This window comes from Pantherophis guttatus, chromosome 8, assembly GCF_059756535.1.
Source record: "Pantherophis guttatus breed Tessera chromosome 8, ASM5975653v1, whole genome shotgun sequence".
In the NCBI taxonomy this organism is placed as follows: Eukaryota; Metazoa; Chordata; class Lepidosauria; order Squamata; family Colubridae; genus Pantherophis; species Pantherophis guttatus.
Window position 1 is genome coordinate 23,573,091 of NC_142070.1, and position 9,309 is coordinate 23,582,399.

A 9,309-nucleotide genomic window follows, 5' to 3' on the forward strand; every position below is an offset into this window, starting at 1 on the left:
AATTAATTCTGGGGTGAGCTATGTGGCAGGTGCTTGTTTGAATTATGAAGTACCAGAGTTCTTAGCTTCTTTATTTTCTGTTACTTTTTCTGTTTTATAGTCTCACCAGTTATTGCTTGCAGGCAAATGGTATTTCTTCTTGATATTCAAATGCACCATTGTTGCTACTTTGTCATGCTGTTGTTTGTAGTCAGTCTGTACGATCTTGCAGCAGTTAATTAGGTAGTCCACTGAACTAAAAGCCCTGGAAGACCAGAAAATTAATGACAATGAATCATGAGCTTCAGCCAGGCAGAAACATTGTCAAACCCTTTTAGTGATTGTTTGGGACTGCTCTTTTACCATTTCCTCTCCTTTATTTTACCACAACCTTTCCTCTTCCTCTTCCCTTCTCTTCCTTCTTCTATCTCTTTCTACTTTCCTCATTCCTTCTCTCCTTTTCTACTTCCTCTCCCATTCCCCCACTTCTCTCTTCTTCCTCCCTTTCTAACCCTCTCTCCTACTCTTCTTTCCCTTCCCTTTACTTCCTCTCCTTTTCCCTCTCTTATATCCCTCTCTCTCCTTTCCTCCCTTCTCCCCTCCTTCCCTCTCTCTACTCCTCTCTCCTTTTCCATTCCTTTGTTGTTTCCATTTTCAATTCAGTCTAGAATGGTATTCTATTCAAATGGTAAACATTTGTAGATGGAAAAAGGGCATCGGAAGAATATCTGAAGGACAGTGATTTAGGCACACTGAAGCTAGTACACCATAAAGGCTTACTGAATACCATAGAGAGGAAATTGGCTTATGAGGAAGACCAAATGAAGAGTAAAAAAATAGACATAGTAAGGCCAAGTATTACATGGCCAGTACAAAAAAAAAAAAATCTAGTAGGCAAAGTGGATAACAAGACCTTAGGCAATGTCTAAGGCAGAAAAGTTGAAGAAAAAGACAGGGGCTAATTCTCTCTGCATAAAGCTAAGCATTAAGAACAAATGCATACAGGAAGTCCTCAACCTACTATCACAATTGGGCTCACTGTGCAAAGTAGTTGTTAAGCAAGAAACCCACATGATCACTTTGCTCAATGACAGCAGTCCTGGAACTTCCAGTTGTGGTCATTCAGTGATCTCCCTGGTTGTTAAGCAGATGTAGCCTCAGTTAAGAAATGTGACTGTCTTGGGGTGGCTCTGGGAGGGGAGGGAAATCCCTCATCAGGCTGCAAGAACAGAACTAACATCTTCAAGATTTGAGATCTATGACTGCAGTCCAATGAAGAATTTCTGTTCCATCTGTCCACTGAAAGGGAAATCATTAGATTGGCTGCAGGAACAGAGATAAAAATCCTGAAGATTCCAGCTTCATTCCTGCAGCTCAATGAAAGATATCTCCTGCTTTAATTTTACTTCAATCCCTGCAGTCCAATTCCCCTTCAAAGGATGGAGAAAAGAGGAAATCTCTCACTTGGGGAAAATCCTTCATTCAACTGCAGGAATGCAGCTAAATCTTCAGTAATTTAACTTTGTTTTTTCAGCCCAATAAAGCCCCCCCCCCCAGTAGACGGAGAGGATCGGAAATTCTTTATCAGGCTAGAAAGTTCCCCTCTGGGGAGATGAACTCAGATCCACACAGACCTGAAATTCCCTCCTGGCAGACAACCCTGTTGCTCTCAAACAATTTTTCCACCAGAAGGGAATATCTCCTCCACACAGAGTGGCAGGCAGCTCTTTCAGCAAGCCCCAGAGATGAGAGGTAGTCCTCTCAGCAGGCAGCAGCAAATCACATCTTTTCCTGTTGGTTTCCCCATTGATTTTCTGGGGAAGCCAGCAGAAAAGATTGCAAATGGCAATCACTCAATCGCAGGTTGTAGGTGCAAGCAGGCTGCCATACATCCAGATTGTGAACACATGACTGTAGGCCAGATGGCTTTATGATTGCCGGATGTGCTGTACAAGTTCTGAATCCATCATAACGTTGAATGATTGTTAAATGACCAATGGCGGACAACCTACATAAAGTCAGAATTGAGAAGACAGCAACAGATAGCAAATGCCATCTCTGCAAAGAAATATTATTACTGTTTGGTTATTATTGTACTTTTCTTGTTTTTGTTATTGCAAGTTGTTGGGAGTCAGGCAGAATACAAATTTTATTAATATTAAAATAGAAGCTTTATACACTACACTCCAACCAGGGGTGGGCTTCAAAAATGTTAGTAAGGGGTTCTCTGCCCGTTTGCTGGGTGGACATGGTGGGCTTTCTCCGGAGGCTTTCCTTGAGCCTCTGGGAGGGCGAAAACAGCCTCCCTAGGCTCCGGAGGTCCTCTGGAGGCAGACCTTCCCGAACTTCTGGTAGGCCCATTTTTTGCCCTCCCCAAGCCTCTGCACGCACCCTGCACTTACCTGCATCCAAACGGGCAACATGGGGACTGCTGGGAAGGGAGGGGAGGAGTGGGTGGGGCGGGGCCAACCAGGAGGGGGATTTGAGGGTTCTCTGAACTGCACAGAATCTTAGCTAGAGGTTCTCCTGAATCCCTGTGAAACCTCAGCAGCCCACCCCTGACTTCAACCTTTGTATTTATATGGATGTTTTTCCTTTAGAACCTCGGTGCCCTAATTATGAAGTCACAATTAAGGTGTACTTGCAAAGCCATTTGTTCCATTCTCCTGCTTCCCCAGCTCATTTTTAATTCTTTTCTGCTGTTATTGTTGGCTAGTGTGGTTTTCACTCAATTTTAGACACATTGAATTTATTCTGCTCTGGCTTCCCTATGCAACAATAACATGTGACTGAATCCCTGTACCTTCCCCCTAAAACAAACAAACTGTAGATGACTATTCCAATATGATAATAATCAGTATTGCATATGTCTGGGCTTTGAACATTTGTTTTCCATGTGCATTTCTTTTACATGTCAAACATCACATTTCCAGCAGAAAATACAAGTTTCCTAGACTCAAGTTTCCCATGCTACTGTAAACTAATTTCTCAATAAGGAAGGTACCTAAAGGTAATTTTTTATTGAACAAAATTTAAATCTATATATTTTTAATGCTCCTCAGAGAGCTCTGAGCTAACATTTAAAATTTCATCTCTTGTTTACATCTATTGCTTTGTTGTACACAAAGGTAACTTCTGGCTCCCATACAACCAGTTCGTGATGGGTTTCCTGATTTGCTCTCACCGTCTTCCAGTATGTTTTTCGAATTCCCAGACTAATCTACAACTCTAATTTTTTTTCCATCTAAGCACTACTCGGATATTAATTTGTACCAATCAAGCAAGCACTAACTCTATTTAGCTTTCTAAATTCAGTCAAGATCTTGGCCTCTGGTGTATATCTTGACCCACAAATTGTCAGTAGAACACTATCTAAAAATCTAGATAGTGGCCCAGGTATCATCTGGTTCCATATCTCAATTATAGAGGACAGCATTTGCGCCCTGAAGATCTGAAGTTAATTCAATAAAAGTACATGAAATTATAGGATCAGGAAATATTTTTCTTGACAGCTTGATATTCCAGTACAAGTCCAAATTGATTCATGTACATTTATATAAATGTATGAAAATAGCAAAGATCTTTTAATACTGTTGGACTATTCAGGAACTTAATTTAATTTAATTTAATTTAATTTATCGCATTTCTATGCCGCCCAACTCCCAAGGGACTCTTGAAGAGTATCCAACTGGACTTCATGTTAAAAGTTTTTGAAAATGCAGTTTTAAGATTTATAAAGTACTAAGTGAATAGTACTTTCTGAGTAATAGTAATTCTAACTGAGGTTACTCTGATGAAAGTATTTTGTAGCAGTCATTAGTAAAACTACTATTACCATTAACAAAGGTATCTTTTTTCTATCGATTCATATTTTAAAGTTGTTTTTTTTTAAAAAAAAAATTTTGGTATGTCTATTATAGCATTTTTCCTTTCTCCTTTATAGGCAAATGAGCTTGCAGATACTGAATTTACAAAGCATTGTTCACAGTTCCAAATTATTAAGAAGTTTAAATACAATGGTATTCAATGGAAGTATTAGGGGAATAAGAGAAAGACAGAACCACTGAATGTAGAATATATGAGACCTAGCCAGGAAAAAAAAAAAATCTGAATTTGCTTCTTCTGAAGTCCTTCTGGCCAAATTTACAGCAGAATGCAGTAGATTTCAAGAAGCAAGGAGTTGTTAGAAGAAGCAATCTTCTTGGGTGGATTTTGGTCCTTAGGGAACCACTAGAAGAAATAAAGAATGCATTGTGGAAACAGTTTGTTCATCGTGCTATCCCAAGAGATTGCATGTCTGCAGAGGTACAGCTTTATCTTGTCATTTCTAGAGGATTTAACTGCCTTAGGGATAAATTACATGTGGGAAGGTTTTTCTAGAATGAAACAGTTAATGTCTAGCAACTTTTAAAATAATGGTTCACAATTGTTTTATGAAGTTTTATAATGTCTTTTCTATTCATCCATTTCTGTCCAATATGCGGATATGGGATGTTTTGTAATGATGTTTTAAGAAATTTTAATTTTTTTAATGGCAACGTAATTCAGTCCAAACCACAGTATTGTTGCTAATTTAAGTAAGTAATTTAACATAACTTATGAAGTTGTAGTTACTAAATTGTAGTTTGTAAATCATTATTGCAGTTTAGTATTATATGAGAACCAGGCAACCTTGACTTTTCCAACCTATGATTATGATTATCCACGATTATCCACAAATCATGGCACTTGTAAGGCATTTCTTAGGTTCAGTTATTCAAATCTTCTTTTCATTACAAGTTTGGAAAAAAAAATGCTGTGGTTATCAGCCAGGTATAGAATATTCCCATTGTTTAAAAAAAGCACTTTCAAAAGTAGAATTTAAAGAAAAAGAACCCCCTACATAGCTGTATTTTTGAAACAATTTATGAATGAACTAAACTAACATTGTTATTTCACCTTTGAAAATGTTCCTGTTCATTCTGTTCACAGATGGCCTTGAAGAAGATATTCAATAGCCATTATGTAAATTGCAGCTTAGCCCTGAAAGAGAAGAAGGAGAGCAACTGAACTCAAGATTGCTTTGCTGTCTCCGACAAGAGGAAAGAGAAGATTTGTCACTCTTTCAATATCCTGTCATATTACTCCACAGCAATAAAGTACAATTCCAATAGTCGTTGTGGCATTTTTTTTCCTGATCTGGCAAGCCAGAGAACTGGCAATTTCAGCCAACATCCCTTTCCCTAAGGAAGCCTTTAAAAATAACTTTAAAAATAAGTCATGTTATCTTCATTATGTATATTTTAGTTGATTTCCAAGTAGGCATAATTCTTGGAAAAATATTTAGTCTGAAGAATCAAATTTCCCGGTGTGTGAGAGAGGAAGACTAAGGTAAGACATTGCGTTTTGCTGCTCTTCCACAATCTGCTGCTTTCCGAATATATCGGGAAGAATTTCACTAAATCCCTTTAGGTCAGGAAATGAAGAGGTGGAAGTCCCAAGCACCATGTTAAAAGTGAAGTGGTAAGCCTCAATGTGGTTTTCTTGTTTATAGCTCAGCATGATTGGGGAAAACCACACATTTATTACTGAACCAATAAAAGTTGGTTAGATTGACCCTGCCTCCATGGACCACAGCAAAGGGATTAAACTGTAAGAATCACTGTTAGTTTATTTACCAGAAGCCAGATTAATGGTAATGCAGAGGCTTCCTTTAAGGTTCAGCATCAGAAGTGTGAGGTTCCCAGATTCTACGCCGAACATCTCCAAAAACATGCAGAAGTTTCCTATCCTTCCTTTTCCTTGATTGGTGAATCATGATTGAGTAGCTCTTGTGTCAAACTTATTGCATTCATTTGCTCTGTTGGCTGTCTGATGTTGGCACTATCTCTAAGAACATCTTTTTGCAATCTTCTTATTTATGGCTGTTTGAAGATTTGCCTTAAGTGTCACTGGCACCATCTAAAAATTCTCCTCTTCCCTCTTTGGGCCCTAATATTGGATTAGAAACTGGCTGTTTTCCTGGGATCACAGGAATTATAGCAAAAAAGCTATGAAGCACTAAGCTAACTTTGAAACCATGAGTAACCTGACATAATGAACATTAAGTTTATGATATATAGGTCACAGTAAAATTGTAAGCTGCCCTGAGTCATTGACTGAGATGGCGGCTGTAAAAATTGAATAAATAAACTAACAAATGTGTATTTTAATATGTGAATTACTGATTAACTATTAAAACTGACATATATATCTAACAGTATCTGAGCTAGATATTATTGGCATTGTTGAACTAGAGTTTCCTTATAATCATAAGTTTATTTGTCAAGCATATATAAGATTACAGGTAAAAGTATAAACATAATTTGAATACATGAAAAGAGTAAGTAAAAAGGAATATTAGGACAGGGACGGTAGGCACGCTGGCACAGTTATGCATGCCCCCTTACAGACCTCTTAGGCTCAGGGTATGGAATATTCCTATTTGCCTTTTTGCTGATTTGTCACTGTACGAATCACTGTTAGTTTATTTACCAGAAGCCAGATTAATGGTAATGCACAGGCTTCCTTTAAAGCTCAGCATCACCATATGTGTGAATAAAGAGTCATGAATGTGTCAGTAGTGTGAGGTTCCCAGACTATACGCTGAACATCTCCAAAAACCTGCAGAAGTTTCCTATCCTTCCTTTTCCTTGAAGATCTCCATGGAAGATCTCCAGAAGTATAAATTGAGGAAACAGTTTTTATTTTATTTTTTCATCCTGACACAGGAAAATAAAAGTTCTCCTTCTGTTATTTTTCCTTTTTCACATCAGACCCCCATTACTACTTCTCACTTTATCCAGTGTGGACAATAGTTTTGTGTCTTTTCATTTCTTTCCACTATAGTCAATGGCTCAGAAAAAGATGAGAATGGTGGGAAAACAAGTATGTGCAAAAGATTCATTCTGGAAATAAAATGTTCTGGGGAATTCTGAAACATTTTTTTATTCTTCTGAACAAAACATCCAATGGTACTGGCAGTTTTCTAGCAATAATTCTTCCAAGTGTTTCATGGCTTTCCAGAATGACGAGTTTGATAGTTTTCAGTAAAAAAAGAAATTGACCCGTTTGATAGCTCCATATTCTGAACCAAGAGAAGACAATGGGTGCCAATATACTTTTTATATTTGAATGGGAGAAGGAAATGTTATTTGGAAGAAATATTTTTAAAGAAAAAATAGGTCAAAGAAAAATGGTCAGAATAAAACAAAGCAAAAAAACAACAACACAACAATCAGCAGAATGACTTGCCTCCAGAAGTTATGAGTGCTCCAACACAGGAAGTTTTTAAGAAGAGACTGGAGAACCATTTGTCTGAAATAGTGAAGTGTTTCCTGCATGAGCAAGTGGTTGGACTGGAAGACCATCAGCTAGGCTAGTTACTTGGATTCGAACTTGGGCTGCCTGAATGTTAGGCAGTTTTATTAACCTCTGAGCCACAAGTTCTCCTCCCTTCATCATCTTATATATATTCTGTTATTCAAATCTATTTCTCCCCCCCCCTCCATAGATAGACTGACTCTCTCTCCATAGATAGACAGACAGTCAGTCAGTGCATTTACTTCTTTTTCCAGATTGAAGCCTTTGCAAATGCATTTTGGAGAAAAAGGGAGAGAGAGAGAGGGAGAAAGTGCATTAACATGAGTTGAAGCTGGAAACTACATGCAGCTGAATATCACATGTAGTTTGACCCCATCATGTCTGGGTTTCTTCAGAATCAATGTCATGTGACTGTCTTTTATGAAAGAAAGATTACTTGGAAACACTTCTCTGTTTTTCTTAAAAGCTCTAACCGCACTCTGCCACACATGTTCAAGCTCTGAAAAGAGAACACAAGTTCTCCCTTTATTCAGTGCTTCTGCTAGTGTTATTGAACTCTGATATTTTTGTGAACTAATTTTTCCAGTGTTGTTTTCAAAGCAGTTGTCCTTTACTCTAGTTATTCAATGTTATTCAAAGTAAGTGGTTATTCATAGGTAGGTTGGTAGATAGACACATGTGCACATATGCATTCTTAAATATAGTCTGGCAATTGCTAGAAATCCATTGTTCTTTTTGTATACTGATTATTCATTTTACAGTTTTAAGTATTTATTTTGATATTTGGCCACAGAAGATTTTAAATAATCTACATCAGGGGTATCAAACTGGATTTCTTTGAGGGCCGGATCAGCATTGTAGTTCTCCACGGGCCGGTTGTGGGGGGGAGCGAGGGGGAGACAGGACAGACACCTCCTGCAGCATTCTGCTGGCCAAATCGGGCATGGGGGGCCCGCACATGGCTCCCCCGCACTTCGTTTCCATCTTCCATGGCTTTCTGCAGCACTCTGCCAGCCGAAAATGGGCCATTTTTGGCTGGCAGAGGTACTACAGGCCAGTCTTTGATATTTCCAGGCTGGCCCTGTGGGCTGGATTTAAGCACCCTGCAGGCTGGATCTGGCCCATGGACCTTGAGTATGACACCCCTGATCTACATGTCCTTCAGAGATAACAAGATACAGTGGAAGCCTAGCTCTAAAACAGTCTCCAAATAAATGGCCTCATATTCAATAAACATCCTTGGAATACAGGACTAAAAAGCACCTAGTCTAGATACATCTGGAGAAACAAAATAACAAAATAAGACAAAGACAAACAAGTAACAGAAATAAAATAAATAATTCTAAAGGAATGATGATAAAAAGAGAAATTAAAAGAAGGTTGAAATAACTTAAGAATTGCACAAGAGGTTATAGAAATATGGATAGAAAAAGAATGGGTTGGTTGCAAAAGTATAATTTCATACAAGAAATGGCAAACTGGATTTTAATTTCTGCATCAGAATCAATCTTAATGTTGTTCTTTCTCTCTCAATTTACAAAATAATCTGCCTAAACAAATTCTAGCAGAAGAATGAGAAACAAGGACCAAGCAACTCTCCTTCAGGAGGTGAAATTTGGGAAATGATGATCACACTGGTTATCAAAGAGCCCATAACATTTCTCAGGACTCTCTCACCCTCCCTCCTCCTTCCATATATAAAATGCCATATTAATCCAAAGCAAACTGAAAGCATCAAGATCACCCTGGAGATTATATTCAAGGATTTAGTTCAATAAAGGAGTGATTCCATCAAATATCCTTTAAACTGAATTAATCTTTCAAGCTTTTTACAGTTTTAATAGTTACCAGATATATAACAAACATTTCAAATTAGGTTTTTATATCTTCAACTGCTTCAAAAACTGGCTTTGATAGTTTATTGATTCCAAAATTATGTTTAATTGAAGACTTCCAATTTATTCATAGCACCAAGGGAGGCCCAAGAAA

The 9,309-nt window shown here is 37.9% G+C and overlaps 1 long non-coding RNA gene across 1 annotated transcript; it reads left to right on the top strand.

Annotated features, from left to right (window-relative positions):
• The first annotated feature begins 4,063 nt into the window (after positions 1 to 4,063).
• On the top strand, positions 4,064 to 5,134 carry LOC148112565 (uncharacterized). The gene is made up of 2 exons (XR_015729065.1): positions 4,064 to 4,284; positions 4,951 to 5,134. It is a non-coding gene; the product is annotated as an uncharacterized LOC148112565 (long non-coding RNA).
• Positions 5,135 to 9,309: the final 4,175 nt, after the last annotated feature.